A 7,500-nucleotide genomic window follows, 5' to 3' on the forward strand; every position below is an offset into this window, starting at 1 on the left:
GGGTCACTAAGAGGGAGGTCACGAGTCACCAAGAGAGGGGTCACTAAGAGAGGGGTCACTAAGAGGGGGGTCACTAAGAGAGGGGTCACTAAGAGGGGGGTCACTAAGAGGGAGGTCACTAAGAGGGAGGTCACGAGTCACCAAGAGAGGGGTCACTAAGAGAGGGGTCACTAAGAGAGGGTTCACTAAGAGGGAGGTCACGAGTCACCAAGAGAGGGGTCACTAAGAGAGGGGTCACCAAGAGAGGGGTCACTAAGAGGGGGGTCACTAAGAGGGAGGTCACGAGTCACCAAGAGAGGGGTCACTAAGAGAGGGGTCACTAAGAGAGGGTTCACTAAGAGGGAGGTCACGAGTCACCAAGAGAGGGGTCACTAAGAGAGGGGTCACTAAGAGGGGGGTCACGAGTCACTAAGAGAGGGGTCACTAAGAGAGGGTTCACTAAGAGAGGGTTCACTAAGAGGGGGGTCACGAGTCACCAAGAGAGGGGTCACTAAGAGAGGGGTCACTAAGAGAGGGTTCACTAAGAGAGGGTTCACTAAGAGGGGGGTCACGAGTCACCAAGAGAGGGGTCACCAAGAGAGGGGTCACTAAGAGAGGGTTCACTAAGAGGGAGGTCACGAGTCACCAAGAGAGGGGTCACTAAGAGAGGGGTCACTAAGAGAGGGTTCACTAAGAGGGAGGTCACGAGTCACCAAGAGAGGGGTCACTAAGAGAGGGGTCACTAAGAGGGGGGTCACGAGTCACTAAGAGAGGGGTCACTAAGAGGGAGGTCACGAGTCACCAAGAGAGGGGTCACTAAGAGGGGGGTCACGAGTCACTAAGAGAGGGGTCACTAAGAGGGGGGTCACGAGTCACTAAGAGAGGGGTCACTAAGAGAGGGTTCACTAAGAGGGAGGTCACGAGTCACCAAGAGAGGGGTCACTAAGAGGGGGGTCACGAGTCACTAAGAGAGGGGTCACTAAGAGAGGGTTCACTAAGAGAGGGTTCACTAAGAGGGGGGTCACGAGTCACCAAGAGAGGGGTCACTAAGAGAGGGGTCACTAAGAGAGGGGTCACTAAGAGAGGGTTCACTAAGAGGGGGGTCACGAGTCACCAAGAGAGGGGTCACTAAGAGAGGGGTCACTAAGAGAGGGTTCATTAAGAGAGGGGTCACTAAGAGAGGGGTCACTAAGAGAGGGTTCATTAAGAGAGGGGTCACTAAGAGAGGGTTCACTAAGAGGGGGGTCACGAGTCACCAAGAGAGGGTTCACTAAGAGAGGGGTCACTAAGAGAGGGTTCACTAAGAGGGGGGTCACGAGTCACCAAGAGAGGGGTCACTAAGAGAGGGGTCACTAAGAGAGGGTTCACTAAGAGGGGGGTCATGAGTCACCAAGAGAGGGGTCACTAAGAGGGAGGTCACGAGTCACCAAGAGAGGGGTCACTAAGAGGGGGGTCACGAGTCACCAAGACAGGTGCATCTAAGAGGAGGTGAACCTGAGCTCTTGGAAATGTAAGTACCCATACCATGGTCTGGGTGAAAACTGGATTCTGATTGGCTGAAGGGTGTCATGTGAAAATAGTTCCAGTAAAACACTCTGTCCATTAATGAGCTGCAGACCTTATCAAAGATGAGTAACCATAGCAACCCAGACAAATACTACGTGTAACATTAATTGCAACAACAAACTACATACAACAATAAGTGAGTTTCTGATGTCATTTATCATATTAAAGGTTAGTAACGTTAGCAAAGTTAATGTGCGTTTACGAGCCACTACAGGCCTGTTTCACCGTCCTTCTGAGCTGACTGACATCAAGTAACCGTCTCACCGTCCATCTGAGCTGACTGACATCAAGCGACCGTCTCACCGTCCATCTGAGCTGACTGACATCAAGCGACCGTCTCACCGTCCATCTGAGCTGACTGACATCAAGCGACCGCCTCACCGTCCATCTGAGCTGACTGACATCAAGCGACCGCCTCACCGTCCATCTGAGCTGACTGACATCAAGCGAGCGTCTCACTGTTCAGCCCTCTTCAGGCTCCACACGATGGTACAAATTATCACTCCTTTTCTTTGTGACACTTTTTTTTGGATTTGGGGACAATGACATGGAGCCTACTGGCCAGCTAGACTTGTTGTTAAATCTAATGGGTTACATCATCAGCACAATATATTAGTGCCCATTGAAGGGATGGAGACCTGTTGTCCATATGATTATAGAATCACTGATATAAAAACATTTGCAGACAGAATGCACAATAAGGACTAAGGAAATCCAATGAACGGCATAGAAGAAACTATAATATGGGATCATAATCAAGTATACCTAAGACTAATCGAGTATGACCCTGTAAATGTCCCTCTTTGATAAATGCAGGGTTTTTTATTAGTATCAGATCTTCATCTAGTGTTACCAGGAGGTTGACATTTGTGGTTGTTTCAGTCAGATACAGTCTCTTTACAACCAGCGTTGGTATTTCAGTTTTGTACAGATTTATTCATATTGAACAGAGAATCTTCAGATCTTTATCATCTCAACGATTCTGATCTCACTCTGGATCCCATGACTTTCATCCAGCGCCACCAACAGGTCAAATACAAAGATCTCCAACAGAATAGTTCAGAAGAGCCTCACAGCATATCTGTCGAGATTTTGTCCTGTCACTAGGTTTTCTTAGAAACATGTTATATTGTCATTTCATGTGGATACAGCAAGAAGACATCTGAGCACTACTTGAAGTTTGTGACAGAGCTCCTGACATCACGACAGGCTTAGTTTCCAAGAAACTGTTTACATTAAACCGTGAATGATGCAGAGTGCATGTCATTGCTGCAGCTCCATGACTTCATTGTCGCTCTATAGCTTCAAGCTAAGTGTTGACTAAGATGTATTTAGGTCAGTGACAAATAAGGGTTGTTCAGATGACCAATTCAAAAATCTTTTAAAAACACAATTTGAAAGCATGCATCAGGTTCATTAAAATGTGAGATTTGTATTCATGTTGGTTTTGTGTTTTTTAAAATTACATTTAAACCTTTTTTTTAAAAAGGTAAGACTAAATGGACCTAAAAAGGTCAAGTGGTGTAACCACTGAAAAATTAAGAATATTGAATATTTTATACATCTAGAGTATATGTAAGTGTACTCATGATTGTAATTACTTCATTTTAAAATAGCACAAGAAAATAGATTTTATTAGGATTATCCCTAAATGTATAAGTTATGCCCTTTTTCAATACTGAGCAGGGCACAAAGCTATAAACATCTCTGTTTTGTAATTAATTTTTGGCAAATTATGTAAAAATTGTTAAAAAAAAACATGTTACTTCACTGCAATAGAGGACTAATTTATTTATTCAACTTTAATTGTCCTGTATTTTATTATATTTTTATGAGAAATACTGGTTACACCAATTGACGCAAACCAGTTACACCAACTGACCATGCTGCTTCTACAGTCAAAGGCCATTGTTTCTTGAAGAAATTGTTGTTAGCTTCCTCCATTTTATGTTTGCTCCACCAACCAAAGTGCACAGAATACCAGTACGCTGATGACAGTAATGTATCACATTTGTCTTAAACACAGAATTGCATAAAACTGAAGTGAATAGATCGGCCTTTTGGATGGGTCTCATAGATCGGCAAATTCTTACTGATACCTGATCTAGCTGTCTTAGTCAGGATCGGTGCATCCTTAATTAATTCATATCTTATCGTAAGTAAATTACAACATCTGACCAAAATCTTCAGGGGGAATTAATTTCTTCAGTATTTGGAATAAACTCAAGGTACTTGTGCCCTAATCAAAGGATAACATACCCACAGGCAACACTTTACATATCTCCTTTACATCGTGGCCATCACAGCACAAACAGCATTGCCACCTTCTATAGTACCAGACTTTGGCAAGCAAGCTCCAGGTAGTGACACGCTGATACTACCTACCCTACCACATGGCCCCTGATAGTCGACACATCTAAAATGCAACTACTTGTGCCAATATTACAGCATACATACATATATTAGATCATACATGTTTAAAGGTGCACTATGTAGATTTGGTGGTGAAATTTCAAAGTTGAAGAAGTGAAACAATTCTTTGATATATTTTCTGAACTGAATACCCAAACTTCATTCAAAGTAAAAACACTGTTTGGAGATATAAAGCTACCAGGAGAGTTACGCTTTCACTGTTGCGGGTCCCCCACCATAACTTCTCCAGTAGCATTTTATCTTCAAACAGTGTTACAGGGACCAAATTTTCATCTGAGGACAGTTTGTGTTTAGAGTTATGATGGACATATACCACATAATCTGTAAATTTCTCCAACTTTCACATTTCTCTACCAAAACTACATAGTGCACCTTTATAAATGTAAGTGAATGAAACACAAATATGCAATGTGAAGCTAAACATTTACAAAATGCCAGGGCATTTAGACCCTAGACCCTTGATAATAAGGTTGTGGATGAATAACCACTTTAATCAACATAAAAAAATACTGATATTTGACAAAAGTGGCCTCTGACAGAAAGGCTTGTCATAAAAGTCAAATAGTGTAACCGGTTACACCATTTGACATTTCCACTTCAAATCAAATTTGACAGGCATTATCATTGACACCTATGTAAGCACATTTCCTGGTGTGAACATTTCAAATCTAGTTTTCGAAGTGAATACAAATTTTTATAATTATCATAAATTGTTAATGTTTTTCTGAGGTCATACCATTTGACATACCTGACCACGCCCTTAAAATGTCAAATTATCTCATGTTTTAAAGAGAGTTGCTAAACCTAACTGCAGCAGTTAGGACCATCAGGTGTTTTTCTTTGTGATATAATTTCTTGTCACAGGATACGATGAATATATTAACAAAATGGCTCCTTCAATGGTGGTTACAACATGTTGACAATTTGGTACTTGACTGGGTGACCCGATTTCCCTAAAATAATTATAATAATAAGAACAATGATGTTCCATTACTTTTATTTACTATTGAACAGTTCTATTGTAAGATTATGCCAGGCTAGTTCATAGGGTGTTATGTGAAAATTTAACCTTTTTAAAGCAAGTTTAATTCTTTGGTACAAAGTTTCAACGGTTACACCACTTAGACATTTTTGCCTAAATACCCCAATTATTCTCTAAAAATGCATAATAAATATAAATTTTAGACTAGGTCCTCAAAACAAAGGATGAAAGCATGTCATCTGTGCATTTATTTTTAAATTTTAAGCCTTTAAAAGTTAACTAAACCTTACGGACACAAAAAAATGAGCGTCACATCATTGACCCATTTATCTGTAGTGAAAACATGGGGCAAGATGAAGATTAAAAAGTCTTAGTGTGGCTTTAAGTCTGTTAATGTTGTTTTACAGCACAATGATTTATCCGAGCTACCATTTCAATTTTACACCACAAGATTGTAACCTACAATAAATAACGTCTTTGTCTTGGACCCAAGTGATGCTTTCAAATCAAAGTAAGTTAACAGCATGGAAGTCAGAAAAGTTTCTTGTTGCTATAAATTCCCTTAAAGACAATAAATCAATCTTTATTTGTATAGAGCTAATTCATAACAACTTCTATCTCAGGACCCATTACATGAATCGATCAGAGACCCATCACATGAATCCATCAGAGACCCATCACATGAATCCATCAGAGACCCAACACATGAATCCATCAGAGACCCATCACATGAATCCATCAGAGACCCAACACATGAATCCATCAGAGACCCATCACATGAATCCATCAGAGACCCAACACATGAATCCATCAGAGACCCAACACATGAATCCATCAGAGACCCAACACATGAATCCATCAGAGACCCATCACATGAATCCATCAGAGACCCATCACATGAATCCATCAGAGACCCATCACATGAATCCATCAGAGACCCAACACATGAATCGATCAGAGACCCATCACATGAATCCATCAGAGACCCAACACATGAATCGATCAGAGACCCATCACATGAATCCATCAGAGACCCAACACATGAATCCATCAGAGACCCATCACATGAATCCATCAGAGACCCAACACATGAATCCATCAGAGACCCAACACATGAATCCATCAGAGACCCATCACATGAATCCATCAGAGACCCATCACATGAATCCATCAGAGACCCATCACATGAATCCATCAGAGACCCAACACATGAATCCATCAGAGACCCATCACATGAATCCATCAGAGACCCAACACATGAATCCATCAGAGACCCATCACATGAATCCATCAGAGACCCAACACATGAATCCATCAGAGACCCATCACATGAATCCATCAGAGACCCAACACATGAATCCATCAGAGACCCATCACATGAATCCATCAGAGACCCATCACATGAATCCATCAGAGACCCAACACATGAATCCATCAGAGACCCATCACATGAATCCATCAGAGACCCAACACATGAATCCATCAGAGACCCATTACATGAATCCATCAGAGACCCATCACATGAATCCATCAGAGACCCAACACATGAATCCATCAGAGACCCAACACATGAATCCATCAGAGACCCATCACATGAATCCATCAGAGATCCAACACATGAATCCATCAGAGACCCAACAGAGACCCAACACATGAATCCATCAGAGACCCAACAGAGACCCAACACATGAATCCATCACATGAATCCATCAGAGACCCATCACATGAATCCATCAGAGACCCAACACATGAATCCATCAGAGACCCAACACATGACTCCATCAGAGACCCAACACATGAATCCATCAGAGACCCAACAGAGACCCATCACATGAATCCATCAGAGACCCAACACATCAATCCATCAGAGACCCAACACATGACTCCATCAGAGACCCAACACATGAATCCATCAGAGACCCAACACATCAATCCATCAGAGACCCAACACATGACTCCATCAGAGACCCAACACATGAATCCATCAGAGACCCAACACATGAATCCATCAGAGACCCAACACATGACTCCATCAGAGACCCAACACATGAATCCATCAGAGACCCAACAGAGACCCATCACATGAATCCATCAGAGACCCAACACATCAATCCATCAGAGACCCAACACATCAATCCATCAGAGACCCAACACATGACTCCATCAGAGACCCATCACATGAATCCATCAGAGACCCAACAGAGACCCAACACATGAAACCATCAGAGACCCATCAGAGACCCAACACATGAATCCATCAGAGACCCAACACATGACTCCATCAGAGACCCATCACATGAATCCATCAGAGACCCAACAGAGACCCATCACATGAATCCATCAGAGACCCAACAGAGACCCAACACATGAATCCATCAGAGACCCATCAGAGACCCAACACATGAATCCATCAGAGACCCAACACATGACTCCATCAGAGACCCAACACATGACTCCATCAGAGACCCAACAGAGACCCAACACATGAATCCATCAGAGACCCAACACATGACTCCATCAGAGACCCAACAGAGACCCAA

At 42.5% G+C, this 7,500-nt stretch overlaps 1 protein-coding gene across 1 annotated transcript in view; it reads right to left on the reverse strand.

Annotated features, from left to right (window-relative positions):
* Positions 1–7,500, reverse strand: part of tmem19 (transmembrane protein 19) — a 22,471-nt gene that overhangs the window by 13,444 nt on the left and 1,527 nt on the right. The window lies entirely within an intron of this gene.

The sequence above is a fragment of the Labrus mixtus genome, unplaced genomic scaffold (genome assembly GCF_963584025.1).
Source record: "Labrus mixtus unplaced genomic scaffold, fLabMix1.1 SCAFFOLD_186, whole genome shotgun sequence".
NCBI classification, from domain to species: domain Eukaryota; kingdom Metazoa; phylum Chordata; class Actinopteri; order Labriformes; family Labridae; genus Labrus; species Labrus mixtus.